Below are 15969 nucleotides of genomic sequence, written 5' to 3' on the forward strand. Positions count from 1 at the left end.
GCGATTTCTTTAAAAGAAAATATCTACATTTGCTTTGAACTTTGAGCGTCGTAATTTTGCAGATGTTGTTTATGTTCAAAAAGCGACATTATACACAAACTAAAGTTTAAAGAGTGAAATCATAATCAACCACCCCTTTAAAAGATATTATACTATTATATAATATCATATATCATATAATATAATAAAATATAATTTATTGTTACTACTGTAAATCTATACTATATTACACATCTCCTTCAATGCTTTCAGAATCTTTACTTTTTAAAATAATTTTGTTTCTATATTTTAAAATATATGTTTATATTAACATATTTTAATGGCAGTTTATTTATAGGACAAAAATGTATTATTTTATTTATCAAAATAAACAGAAAATAGTGCAAACTTTCCTAAAGTGGTTATTTTGAGCATGCTGGTTTTACCCTGTGGGTAAAAGGCCCCCCTCGCCAGCCCATACATTTATAAGATTTGTACTACATCCGGATTACATTCTACACACATTCATATTATATATAACATACTATTTCAGTGTTTGCAAAGTAATTATTTATTCAAAATAGATACCTACTCAAGAAAGTATGTGATTTTGGATGCAGCCAATGTGATCGATTGATCAAGAGCCCAACTAAAGCAAACACTGTCCTTCAGTGATTCTTGTTATCATCAGGTGTTCATCACTAATGGTCAATCAACATTCAATTAATCACTTTATTATCTTATTAACACTGCTTTAGTGTTAATTTTACTCAAATAAACTCTGAGGAGTGTTCATTTAACACTGTTTTTTGTTGCTGTGTACTAAAGTTAAAGCCAATTATAAAATAACATATTTTCTTTGTATAATGCTGTTCTACAATGGAAGCTTGTATCCGCCACAGAATAAAACATTTTAAAAGATAATTGCGACTTTTTATCTTACAATTTACATCTCGCAATTCTGACATTTTGTCTCAGAATTACAAGACATAAACGCACAATTGCGAGTTATAAAGTCACAATTGTGAGATATAAAATCAGAATTGCGAGACATAAAGCAGAATTGCAAGAAAAAAAGAGATAAAAAGTCGCAATTACCTTTTAATGTTTTTTTATTCTGTGGCAGAAACAAGCGTTCATAGTTCTACCCATTTTTTAGAGAAACATTTATGATTTTCAAAGTGATTCAACTGAACAATTTGACACAGAAAAAAAATGGTGTATAAACAATTTCGGCTAAGAAATTGCTAGTAAATTTCACAATAATTGCAAAGAAATAACACATTGCATGAAATTTTAAAGGATTGAAATAGATAAACGCATTCCAATATGAAACAAAAATAAATGCTGGTCCTCATTGACTTCAATAGTATGAAAAAAAATACTATGGAAGTCAATGAGGACCAGCAAATGTTTGGTTACCCATATTCTTCAAAATATCTTCTTTTGTGTTCAGCAGAAGAAAGAAACTCAAACAGGTTTAGAACAGCTTGAGGGTGAATAAATGATGACAGAATTGTCTTTTTTTGGGGGGCGAACTATCCCTTTAAAAAGGAAACTTGTGCTTCAGACCTTGGGAGCCGTCCAGTTCTCCCGCGGCCAGCCATGCCGTTCCTGCCCAGCACTCGGTGCTACGTGACGGGCTCCGGTCCCTCGGCTGGCAGGGGTTTCTGGAGGTTGTCCAGAGGAGAGGACCTCACCTTCACTCTTCTTTTGCAATCTGCCACATCTCCTCCCCGCCCACTTGCCCCCCTGGGCAATATCACTGCAACCCCAACATTTGTGTCTGGAAGATTTCACAACATAAGCCCTGTGTTTCTCCTCAAAGTGCTTTTGAAAGAGTTTTTAAAGGGACAGTTCTCCCAAAAAATGAACATTCAGTCATCATTTATTCCCAAATCAACGTTTCTTTCTTCTGTTGAACACAAAAGAAGATATTATGATGTTGGTAAACACATCCATTGACTTCTATAATAGGAAAAATATACTATGGAAGTCAATATATTTATATATGTCCTACAGTACAGTATTGAAGGCCTGTTGCATTGTTTACATGATGTTTGCGGGATGATGAGTGTGCAGATGTGAATGTTACTGTACGCAGACGTGCAGAAATGTCCCCTGAACACTGTCCAACCATTCCAACAATCTCATCTGCTCATGTACTGGCAATCCTCCACACTTACTTTACCAGTGTTTCGGTTAAGTGGGCCGTCCTGCGCTCTGATTGGCCGAGCGCTGAGGTGTGTCGGGGGGTGTGTCCGTGCGTCCGCGCGATCATCTGTGCGTCGTGACGCCGTTTCCGTGCGGCGCGCGAGACCTGCAGCTGCAGTTTGACAGCGGCGGAGGCGCGCGGCGAGACTCGGCGGAGGTTATGTGTTTATATGAATTATATAAATGATATTCGGCTGCAGTGACCGCGCTGACAGCACCGCCACCGGCTCATTGACGCCTCGAGACGCGATGTTTGACGAGCACTGGCTGCTGCCGCTAAAGGTGAATGTCAATGTTTGTCAGAGTCAGTGTTGTTATGTGAAGTCAAAGGAGACACTTCTATTTTATTCTCTTCTTAAAGAGACAGTCCGTCTTAAATCTGGTATTTTGCTTTGTTTTATTCTATTACGTTCAGTCATGTTCTGTTTTGTTCTATAGTTACTCTTACTCTATTTTTTTATGTTTTAGATATTTACAGTATATATGTCTGTTTAAAATCATACAGCAGATCGTTTTGTTGACATTATGTCTTTTGGATTTGAGAAGAGCAAGAGATTTGTGCTCCTGTGGTGAAACATTTGAGTGAGTGTGTAGATACACTTTAAACATTGACATTATTAATATACAATATACAATTTTTTTTTTTTAACATTTTAAAGGCACAATATGTAAGATTTTTGGACTAAAATATCCAAAAAACACAAACAGTGTTATATATTTTGTCTTTTTATTATCCCGGATGTTTCCAAGAATGTTTAAATCCAGAGAAATAAGATATTTTAACCAGGACACGGATGTCGCCTATCAATGACATCATACCTGTGGTACCCTCGATTTCCGTTTTATTTAATAGAAATCATGGAAACACCAAAGACGATTTAATATATGATGTGTTTTATTAGACAGGTGAGCGACTGTTTGGATCAGTTGTTCTCCAGCTCAACACAGTCAGTCTTAAATCTGTTTTTCTTGATGTATACCATGACTAAACTCGATCTCTTACTGCAGTGTGAACAAGTAGCGTTATAACATAACTTTCAACACACTCATAATAGGGCTGCACGATTTGTGGAAAATATCTAATTGGGATTATTCCGGTTAAAATGGCGATTGTGATTTAAAATGTGATTAATATTTTAATTTTTACAAATGAAAAGTGTGCATTTTGTGTTTATATATTAATATGACTAATAATAATTATTGTGATTATTATTATCGCTAAATAAAAATAAGAAATATTACTATTACAATAGCATTCATTATTAAAAAATTTCAATAGAGCATTTAAGAATAAACGTAACAGTATAATAATAATAATATTTATATTTTACAGAAAACAAAAAAGTTACCTGTTAATATCATAGACTGTAAAAAAATATGGACGACGCGACTTCATTGACTTCCTCTGACCAAAGTTGAAGCTTTCATAGGCCCGCTCACGGCGCTGACATCTTGGGACCGAGTCTGCGCAGTAGCGATCTTGGGACCGGAGTTGCGCAGTAGAGAACAGGAAGTAGAGGCGCGATTATCAAAAGCCCGCCCACACTCTCGCAGATGCAGAACAATTCATTATGTTGGTGTGAAATAAACAGTTATGGAAGTGTAGAAATGAAAGCTAAAGCTCCAATCTCCTCCCAAAAATCCAGAAAAAAGTCCGTTAAGTGCCTCAGTGACAAGTTCACTCAGAGAAGCCGTCAATCTCAGCTGTCAATCATGACGTCACACCCCTCGTTTTTATAGCATCAAATAACTCACTAAAACTAAACTTATTTAAAAAACGAACACTTGAAATGAAATTATTGTAATAAAAACTGCCTAAAATGACAGAAACCATCTTTAGGAAACAATTATTTGAAGTGTAATTAAATTGTTTAGTGTGTCTCGCGCCCATTCTAATACATGGAGAGGCGGGGTTTAGGAGCTATACTGGGACCGGCCACCGGGGGGCGATCGAGGCGCGAAAGCTTCAATTTCTGACTGAAGCACTACAGGCTTGGTTAATATGCAGACAGCGTATGACTAAAAAAAATCATTAGAAAGGTCTAAGGATTTATTGTAAAAAAAAAACTATTATTATTTAAAAAAATCGGTGCTTTTTATCTGTGATGTCTATGTCTTTAATATGAAATATGAGCCTCTTATGCATCCACTATGGGGATTAAAACTATTATTTTCATAATAATAAAGTATTCAGTGCTGATCGACTGTCTGTGATACGAGACCACACCTCGACTGACGAAATGAAGTGAGTTAAAACCTGTTATGAAACGTTGTATTTTGTTGGACAACGGGTTTATGAACGCTTCGCATTACTAGTTTGTGAAAATGTTTGACACGTGGCTTTTTCAAACGCATGTTATAAGTGACTGACGCAGTGCTTTCAGACGGAGCAGCGTTTACTGATCTCAGAGCCGCTCTTCACTGACACGCTGGGAATATATTAGGGATGTGACGGTGAGGAAATTTTCCCACCGGTTAATTGATGTGTGACAACACCGGTAATACCGGTATCACCGGCGGAGGCTTTTAAATCACTAATTCTATCTAACCGAAAGTAACATACACGACCGCTCTGAACTGAAAACGCGCCAGTGTTGCGTATCCACACACCGTGAATGACAGCTCGTCTGTAAATGCGCGCTCTGTGAGGCCATGGGTGCGTCTCAATCAGTTCCCTAGTTCAGTAGTCAGGGCACTGATCAAGCATTGATCAGTCTATGATTGAGATGCACGCCATGAATGAATAACAGTTCGTCCGTAAAGCCTCGTTTATACTCGACGCGCCCGCACGAGCGCGAGGGTGCGCGCGGCAAAAATAAATGCGCGCAGTCAGCGTAGCGCGGAGGCTCGCAATGCGGAGCCAGGCGAAAGTAAACAATGCGCGCTCTGTGCGGCCGTGCACATTTTACTTTCGGTTTTGAATTAGCGCCAATTCGGCTGCAGGTTGCTTGAATTGTGGGTTCATTAGCCTATTATTTTTAATGAAAAACACAACAACAAAACAAATGACAAACTCCCTTAAATAGACGCTTTTACGTTTCGCTTTGAAACCAAATCTTCCGCGATCATCTCCGTCAGCTCCTCACTCTTAAATCTGATGAATGACTCCTGCCGCTGCCGAGACTCACGGTCGGATCCTGCTTTATTAAGCAGATACGTTCAGTTTTTATTTGTATTGTCTGTTCTCTAACTGAACTAAATTATTTTATTACTATAAAAAAATCAAAAAGACGGTGGGCGGTGCCACGGTGGGCAAGTGATGTAACCGGTGTTGAGTCTGGACACCGGTAACACCGGCAACACCGACTATCGTAGCAAGCCTAGAATATATTTATTTCATTCAAATTAGGGCTGCACAATATATCGAAATTATCGGAAATATCGCAAATGTACATATCGCGATATGCATTACGCAATGGCACGCGATATCTGAAAGATTTTAATAGGCTATTCAACATTGTGAAAAGTGTACGTTTTAGGTTGACGCATATAGCAGAGAATAGACTGAGCACACTTATGTGACTTGCTTGACGTTAAAAAGAGTTATTAAACGCAATAACTTGCGAAAAACAACTCCTTGCAGTCTCGCGCTGTCTGACACACACACTGAAACGTGCGCACAAGCCGCCTCTCTGAAAGTGTGTGATCCCTTCAATTCTGTTTCGTGTCTTGTTACACACTCCAACTATCAATACACACACAGTTGTGTCAAAATGGCTGTCTTGATGAATATTCATGTAACACACTCGGTTATGCTTTTAGTGAAAGATATCAGTTGGGGAAAGAAATGGAATGCGTGTCAATAGGATCCAATTTTAATTCTTATTTTTAATAACAAAGATTAAAATAACACAAATTATCGTCCACCCCTAGTTCAGGTGTCTTTGTTTCCTGGATGTTCTTGATGTTAAGTTTTAGGTTGATCTAACTGTATATTACCAAATCAAGCAAAGAGTTTTTGGTATTTAAATAGTGGCATTACAGTTTTTGTTTAATTACATTGATGTTAAAATTTGTTAGATTTGTGACATTAATTTTTGCTAAAACACTGCTGGTCACTCTCAGAAGTTGTAGCGATGCTTTCTTGTCCCAGAAAAAATGTGAAACACATAAATGGTATCATTCTCAGTTAAAAAAAACGATATATAATTTAAATAGTTTTTACACAATTAAAGCAATATCGTATCGCATATCGAATATCGCATTATTTAACAAGATATCACATTTTTCTTTATCGCACAGCCCTAATTAAAATCGCAGCCTTTGCGCTTTCTTAATCGCACATGAGCCAAATCACGATTGCGGTTCGATTTCGATTAATCGTGCGACCCTAACTCATAATATGATAAAACAGCGCTGTATTATCTCACATACACTTGAGTGGAAGAAGCAGAGGCGACGACTGTGGCAGAATAAAAGCTCTGCGAAATCAAGGCGTAATCAAGCATAAGCGAAAAATGACATATTGTGCCTTTAACATTAATATTAGTGAAAACAAGGAAAGTATGTAAATCAGGCTTTGTTTATATTCGTAGGTTAATCTCACTTGGAGTTAGAGAATTCTGAATAGACAACTAAACAAGTTAACATCATTTACTAGTCTATTTTAGGGCTGCCCGAGCCTGGATGCAAGACGAATTTAGCCCCGCCCACATTTGTTTTTGGGAAATTTGATCCTTTGTGGAGCGACTATGCTGAAACTAGAGCTGTTCGGACCAATCAAATTGTCCGGGCGGGCTTTATACGATGATGGACAGATGATCAACAGTAACGTAATCATCCACGTCACCAAAGAGCGCTTGGGTTGAATTTGTTTACTAAATGGAGAACTTGTTCGTATATGCATTCACCTTTACTATTTCTCTCAGAAATGATGATCGTGTTGGTTAAGTACTCCGTGTGTGAATGTCTGCTTCTTCCGATCTCTTGTATTGGGCACTTTTTGCACTTAAATTGGCTTTTTCTTACTGTTGACATTGAATATGATGCATGTGTTTTTCTGAGGGATTGCCGTTTTGACAGTTTCCACCTGGACATATAGTCATATTTGCTAATTATCTTTAAAGTATTTGCCCTGTTTTGATCCGATTCTTTTTTACAATACCGGCAAAGATCGTTTACACTCCTCTTCTTCTTCTACTTCTTCCAGCAGTTGAGTTCTGTTGACAACTATGCGTCGCTCCGTTGCTCTGATTGGTTGTAGGTCTATCCAATTGAGGTCTTTCCTGGTTCGGTTGAAACACCCCATAATCAAAGCCCAACAGAGCAGGAGCAGACTCATATTCTGACTAGAATTGAGTATGACGACGTCAGGCTAGGGCTGCCCTTGACTAAAGATTTTTCTAGTCGACAAGTACTCATTAATTTAAGCCATTAGTCATAATCACAAATTTTTATTAATTGTATTAGGGGGTAATATATAGCCTATTCCGCGCTCAAGCGCATGCATAAAGCTTTCCACAAAGCACAGGCAAAAGCAATGATTATGAATGTGTCAGAAAAAATAGCAAGGAGACATTTTAATTCTTTATTAGTAACTAGTTTAGTTTAGTTTTAATTGTTTAGTTTTCACTAGTGTTTTTCTGAGTCAGTGTCGGCTGCAAAGAACTTACTTCACTTGTTTCATTACTGGATGAATCAGCGTTTTTGAACGAATCTCTTGAATGAATGATTAAATGACTCTCTAGTAAAGACTTCACTTGTTTCATTACTGGATGAATCAGTGTTTTTGAATGAATCTCTTGAATGAATGATTCAATGACTCACTCATAAAGACTTCACTTGTTTCATTACTGGATGAATCAGTGTTTTTGAATGAATCTCTTGAATGAATGATTCAATGACTCACTCATAAAGACTTCACTTGTTTCATTACTGGATGAATCAGTGTTTTTGAACAAATCTCTTGAATGAATTATTCAATGACTCACTCAGACTTCACTTGTTTCATTACTGGATGAATCAGCGTTTTTGAACTAATCTCTTGAATGATTCAATGACAAATACGTTTTTTAACAGTCACTTGTTGCCACCTACTGGTGTGATAATGTTATTGTACTATATTTGAAGAATTCAAGTTACTTTCAAAAGGCGATTTACTGTGTATCGGTGTTCATATCCAAAATTTTATCCCAGTACTTCTGTGATCATTTGAATGATTGTAACAGAAATAATGACACTGTGTGCTTTGTGAAGCCGTTTCATACTTAATAACAACATGAAAACCGCTCTCTCTTGATCAGATCTCAATGTTCACTGTGATCGTACCTGTCAAAGGTGTAATGATTATCCAGCTTTCCAGTGTTATACGCTGGGGGGGCACTATTACACATCTTCTGAAAGAGTACAGAATCTGATCAAAACACAGGCGAAGAAGAAGCAGAAACAAGCGATCACATATGTAAGCAGATTCTTACGTAATATAACAGCATATAAATCAAAACAGCCTAATGTTAAATGTTAAAAGTTAAATGTCGACCCAGGACGAGCTATGGCAGCATTGATGGACTTGATCTGTGTTTTGATCATTGTTCTGAATCCCATCCGGACGTAGGGATTTCTTCAGCTTTTTGCTCAAAATGTTGCTTTTTTATGAAACTTATTCATTCAAGGGTTAATTAAAAAAAAACTGCACAAAGCTAGAATTTGCATGTTTAGATATTCATACAACAAAATATTCTAGGGTTCATGAAACTTTTGTAAAAATTATCAAAAATGCTGGCTCTGGCTGGCAACTTTAAAAAAATCGTTGTCATTTTGGAATACAAGTGCATGGGTGTTAAAATCGAGATCTTTGAAGGATTAATTGTGCATGCATCTCTACTTGCAGTATTATGTAAATACCATGATATATGAATTTGGTAATCATTGAGTATCAAGTGGAATTACCATCTGACACCATTATTGTACTATGGTATCACAACAGTACTTTGTCGTAACGGTACATCATGTCAGACACACTTACTGATAATTTAGTGGTTAATACTGTCCTTTAATCCAGTGGTGACCTCTCTGTGTTGTATCCGCTAGCTGAGCACGCATTTCCAAGACCTTCTCAGCGTCCCGCAGGCTTCCTCTAATCTGCGTTTACTGCGCTGTTTTTCTCCAGGGCCTGGTGTAATTTACTCTGAACTGCTCTGCCTCAGCACATCTGCGACGTTAAGGGCGCCTTGGTCAAATATTCAACACGATAAAGCTGTTGCAGTGTTATCAGACAGATTGCTTATGCTTTTAATGTGTTTGCAGAGCTGGAATAGAGCGTTTATTGTGTGTTAAATGGCCATCTCAGAAGACCTGGACTGATTCACTGAGTTTAGGAATAGTCGCTTTGATATTCAAGTCTCTAGATTTGGATTTTTCTTATCCTAACCCAAAGTTTGAGTAAGTGTAATAATGATATTTGCTCTACTAATAATTAGTATTATTGGCAGGGATGCACGATATATCAGCCACCATATCGGTATCGGTCATTTTTTAGTGCTATCATTATCGGCCCAATAAGAAAATTTGGCTGATATATTAAAGGAACACGCCACTATTTTTGAAAATAGACTCATTTTACGTCTCCCCTAGAGTTAACAGTTGAGTTTTACTGTTTTCGAATCCATTCATCCGATCTCCGGGTCTGGCGGTGGCACTTTTAGCATAGCTTAGCATAGATCATTGAATCTAATTAGACCATTAGCATCTCGCTCTAAAAATGACCAGAGTTTCAATATTTTTCCTATTTAAAACTTGACTCTTCTGTAGTTACATCGTGTACTAAGACCAACGGATAATGAAAAGTTGTGATTTTCTAGGCCGATATGGCTTGGAACTATACTCTCATTCCTGCGTAATAATCAAGAGCTGTGAGCCGTCCCATGAGTGTAGCGGCGCAATGATATTACACAGCGCCGGAAAATAGTCCCCAGCGCTCTCTGTGCAATAGGGCTGTCAACGAATATTCTAAATTCGAATATATATTCGAATAGTTTTTAAAAAACGAATTTCGAAGGTGAAAATTAATATTCGAATAAATAAAAAAATGTGGGGGGAAAAACGCCCGCGGTAGTAGAGGCGTGGCTGTCTGCTTTGCGAGTGGGCGTGCTAGCGTGCCTGAAGCCTTGTGTACTTTGGCCCGTCTCCGCAGCGCGAGCCTCCGCTGACTGCGTGCGCTCCTCCCCAAACGGACGAGGTGTTTATATTTGACGCGCTCGCCGTTGTGCTTTTCATTGAAACGACAGATGGCGACTCGGAGTAATTGTTCTATAAACTATCAGGAAAAGCGTTGAGAAGAAGTGGGCTAATGTACACCGGTGACGATATTTATTTTAGTACACTTCACCGAAAACCACACTACAAAAGAATCATGTAAAACAGATCAAAATAAACCTTGATATTACTTGTGACATGAGAACAAAATGTATGTAGAAATGTAACGTTAACTTATACAATTTATGATATCTAAATGTTTCCTAATTTCACTAAACACTTTAGTGAGTTTTCACTTAGTTTCGTGAACTTTTCTTTATTAAACAGGCTTTTTTATGCTTTTGTAGGCTCGTTTTGTAAATATAAGCAACTAATTTGTATGTGCAAACTGGACCCCCCTTACTTTGCATCGCCCGCCACAAGCTCTCTGTCTGCAACACGACAAGAGGCCATAACGGAGAAATAAATTTTGTTCATTTGTAAGGACATGAGAGCGATCAGTGTCGTGGATGGGGCAGGCTGGAGTTCTGTCCAGCAGTGGAGCCGAGGTACTGACTGAAGAGATATTGCATGAATGAAGGATAAATGCACTGCTTACACTGGTTAGATTATTTACCGTTTCATGTCAAGGAAACGTTCCATGTTTACCACAGCACAGCTCGCTCGGAGCGTTCAATAATATGCTGTAAAAACTTATATTAATATTTGTTTCAATCACTGAATGAAGCCGGCTATATTTGGGACAAGAGTCGCGACCTTAAATTGCTTGCACAAAACTCTTGATCAGCTCTCAAAATGTGTGTGTGTTCATTTAAACCGTCATGCGCAGAGAGTGTGAGGGCGAGAGAGATGAGGTCTGCGGTCTTTAGCCATTAGTTGATTTACTTGTTTTTGTGTTGGTAATACGTTGTCAAATATGTTTAAACTTAAATAGACTACCTATATAAGTAGTTATGTGTCTTTGTATTCATTTGTCCTGTTATTGACGTAATGCGCGTCATTGATAAAATGCGCAACCAGATGTTCGAATAGTTCGAATATTCGTGCTTTTTTTAGAGGGAATATTCGAACGTCATTTGAGCAATTTTGACAGCCCTACTGTGCAAGCAGGTTGTCATGTTGGTTAGGGCTGAACGATATATCGGTATCGTATCTATATCTAGATATGAACTTTCAAGATATTACTATCGAAAAAAGCAACGATATAGACGATATAGATTTCCCCTCTCCGCGCTCGCCCTGCATACAACTCTGGCAGTCACAACAAACATCATTTTTACGAGTGCCCTTGAATGCACCGCTAAAGCCAGCGCGCGCGCACTACAGGGACTTGAGAGGGGGGCGGCGTTTCCATGGTGACGCGTCATTGCTTGTCACGTGACACCGCAACAGCAACAGCGCTGAATGAATGATGATCTGCTTTTGTCATTTTTTCCTTTTTTATTCAGAATATTCACAAATGTGTTAGCTATGGCATGAAATATCTGATATTCCGATTGTCAAATACATGCAGTGGAAGTATATTGTTGTTTAAACACCTTTATAACGATTGCGTTAGTTGAGCTGTATGCGCGATGGGTGCCGCCGTGTAATGCTGCCTTCACGTGCTCTCGGAATTATCGTAAATACGAGTTTCCTAGGTAAACATTGCACATGAACGCCCTCACATTTTGAAACTTGAATGCAATGCGCTCGTAATCACGATTTCAGAAGTCGGAATCATCAAATTTCCGATAGCACGTGAAGGCAGCATTAGTTTGTGCCGCAGACGCAGTTCAGAGAATCGGATCTGTTGGATTTACAACCTCTATGTTTTCAACACGTGAATTCATCCACTTCTCCCCAAATACTTAAAAGTAAGTGGCTGGTGAACTGGGAATAGAGTAGAGCAAACATTGAAGTTACTTACAATGTTTATCTGATATGAATAAAACGTGTCGAATTATAATGGAAAGGATTATTATTACCTCTTCCATAGACATCAGTGTGTATTTTACAAACTCTAAATGTATTGTTTTTTTAGTACTTATGTGAATTTATATGTTTGAAACCTAAAATAAACAGTATGTTGAAAACACTGAAAAGTTGTGATATATGACAGCTCTGAGCGCGCCTGTCTCTGTTGATCATGTGATGCTCTTGATCATCCGCTCCAGGGACCAGCCTAGACTGATCACACCTGTGTGATCGTACGTGCCAAAGGCTTAAAAACAATACATTTTCTGACACAAATTTTTGAAATGTAGGCTTAAATCAAACACATTTTAATTCAGATTCTGTTTTTCACCGAACACGTAGTCATATCGTATTGTATCGATATCGAGATATCTGGCATGAAAATCGAGATATGAAATTTTGTCCATATCGTTCAGCCCTAATGTTGGTTATGTTGACGGAAGTTAGCCTATTTTCAGGCGCTGTGTAATATAATTTTTGAGCGAGATGCTAACGGTCTAATCAGATTCAATGATCTATGCTAAGCTATGCTAAAAGTGCTTCGAAAACGGTAAAAGTCAACCGTTTAACTCTAGGGGAGTTGGAAAATGAGCCTATTTTCAAAAATAATGGCGTGTTCCTTTAAAGGCGATAAATAATGGATTATTTCCTTCAGCTGAGACACTTGTTTACAGAGAGACACTTTTGCAATCAGGCTCTCGAAAATTATGAAAATCTGGATTTATTGGTCAATATATCTAGCCTGACAAGCCAGAGCCACAACAAGATGTTGGGTCTGGGAACACACCATTGGCAGGGCTCAATTCAAAGGGGTGGGATAAACAGTTGTCCCTCTGCACGCAATAGGATAGCGCTACAACCAACCAGAGCAACGAAGAAGGTGAAGCAAAGCTAATTGATAGATTAAACTTTCGCCGTATCCGGATGGCAAACCTCCGAACACATCTTCCTTTTTTAAGAATTGCTTCTTGTTATTTCCTCAAAGAAAAGCTGAACTCCAAGTCTTCCAGAGTCGCGGCCAAAGCCGTTTCGGAAAGACCAATGTTCGCCAGCTTCTTTGTTTACGGGCCCTATCTTGCACCCAGCGCAATTGACTTTGTACACCGACGCATGTGTCATTCCTATTTTGCACCCGCGCAAAGCGCGCTTTTCCCTCCACAGAAGCACGTCGCTAAACTAGTGAATGAACTTGCGCTACCTGGGCGGTTCAGCGCAAAAAAGGAGGCGTGTTCCGGCGCAAACAATCCCTGGTGCTATTTTGCTGTTCCATTAAACAATTGCGCCACTGACCAGAAAAAACCTAGTCTAAAGTCAGTGGCGCGTTGCGCGTTGTTCATTATGCTATTTTAAGGGCGCATGCTTGACCATAATGTATAGCGTGCACAACGCGCATACACTTTGCTCATGTAATCTACACAGATGCAACAGTTATTTTTGTAAATCATAAATTGTTACACTAAAAAAATATTAACACATGAGATGACGGAAATCATTGTGGTGTGCCACGAAGATGTGAAAAAATAGGCATAAATCTAGCTTACAAATGATTCAGGCTAATTGTAATAATTAAGGATAAGACCTGTTTGCCCAATAGTGGCAAGACATATATGTATATAAGGACATCTGACAAATTGGTTTGTCCGTCAAGAACCAGGAAAAAAAATCGACTGAAAAACTGAAAAAACTGAAAGACTGAAAAAAAAAAAGACTGAAATCACCTTTACCATAATGTACAACATTACAGCTTCACTTCTCTGTCTTTCACTGCTCTTACAAGCACATCAGTCTCCTCGGCTGTGAACCGCTCCTGGCGTGCGCCTGGTAAATACGCCATAATAATAGCAATCCATAATGGAACTTGCGCACCTGCTTTTAAAGGGAATGTTGGATGACGCTCGGATTGGTTTATTCACGTTACGCCCAAACCACACCTATGAATAATGAAGCTACTTCAGACCAACCCATTTTAGATTTGCGTCGGGCACAAGAGCCATTTATCCCGCCGGGAAAATAGCAACAGCGCCGAGACCCGCCCACAAAGTTACTTGCGCTTCGCGCTTTGACACTTGCGTTTCAGATCGTTAAAATAGGGCCCACAGTGTATCATCCGCCCACCGACTCTATACACGATGTGATTGGCCTGACCTGAGTTTGGTTTTTCCAGCTCACAAGCCAACGGAGAGTTGCTAGACGACCCTGACTGCAAATTACATTTGCTGCCGCTAGGGGGCGTCTCGATTTCTAGGCTACAATATATCGTTTATCAGCTTTCAAACATAAAGAATTATCGTTATTAGGGCTGAACGATATATCGTTATCGTATCTATATCTAGATATGAACTTTCAAGATATTACTATTGAAAAAAGCAACGATATAGACGATATAGATTTTCCTTTTTTATTCAGAATATTCACAAATGTGTTAGCTATGGCATGAAATATCTGATTGTCAAATACATGCAGTGGAAGTATATTGTTGTTTAAACACCTTTATAGCAATGGCGTTAGTTGAGCTGTATGCGCGATGGCCGCCGCCGTGTTAGTTTGTGCCGCAGACGCAGTTCAGAGAATCAGATCTGTTGGATTTACAACCTCTATGTTTACAACACGTGAATTCATCCACTTCTCCCCAAATACTTAAAAGTAAGTGGCTGGTGAACTGGGAATAGAGTAGAGTAAACATTGAAGTTACTTACACAATGTGTATCTGATATGAATAAAACGTGTCGAATTATAATGGAAAGGATTATTATTACCTCTTCCATAGACATCAGTGTGTATTTTACAAACTCTAAATGTACTGTTGAATGCATTGTATGTGGTTGAAAACACTGAAAAGTTGTGATATTTGACAGCTCTGAGCGCGCATGTCTCTGGCTAAATTCAACATTTGATCATGTGATGCTCTTGATCATCCGCTCAGGGACCAGCCTAGACTGATTACACCTGTGTGATCGTACGTGCCAAAGGCTTAAAAACAATACATTTTCTGACACAAATTTTTGAAATGTAGGCTTAAATCAAACACACTTTAATTCAGATTCTGGTTTTCACCGAACACGTAGTCATATCGTATTGTATCGAGATATCTGGCATGAAAATCGAGATATGAAATTTTGTCCATATCGTTCAGCCCTAATCGTTATCGGCCCAAATGTTCTTATCGGGCCAAAATCTGAGCATCTTCATCCATTTGTCCACCTGTTTTTATTGATTTCAGCTCTACTGTGACAAGCAAAAGCATTGCGTTCAGTGATATAACTGCGGTTGAGTCCCAATAAGCTCAAATATTTCGGCTGTTTTGACAGTGAAACGTCAGCAGATACGGGCGGGACACGGGTTCTCGCACACACTCTGTGTGTTGCAGTATGCATTGCCATGACTCTCTGTAATTTGACCCAGATCTTACAGTACCTGTCTCAGATTTACCACATGGTTTTTTCCATCTCAGTGAATAATAACTGATGTTTCATAATTTTCTGGTAGGTTTGCACGACCAGTTCTTCAGGTTGGATTGAAATTAGGACTCCAAAACAATACAGCATAACTCATCATGCATTATATTCCTGTCATCTCAAGTCATGGGATAGACGAATTTGACATGTTTTAAATCATAATTTTTTGTAT

General features: G+C 38.6%; 1 protein-coding gene across 1 annotated transcript in view; it reads left to right on the forward strand.

Moving 5' to 3' along the window:
- Positions 1–2285: 2285 nt before the first annotated feature.
- The window catches only part of pparab (peroxisome proliferator-activated receptor alpha b), a 74867-nt gene continuing 61183 nt past the window's right edge, over positions 2286–15969 (forward strand). The window contains exon 1 of the mRNA XM_079810406.1: positions 2286–2475. The gene's annotated coding sequence lies outside the window, so the exon portion shown is untranslated. The remainder of the gene's footprint in view (positions 2476–15969) is intronic.

The sequence above is a fragment of the Gobio gobio genome (assembly GCF_949357685.1).
Source record: "Gobio gobio genome assembly, chromosome: 25".
In the NCBI taxonomy this organism is placed as follows: Eukaryota; Metazoa; Chordata; class Actinopteri; order Cypriniformes; family Gobionidae; genus Gobio; species Gobio gobio.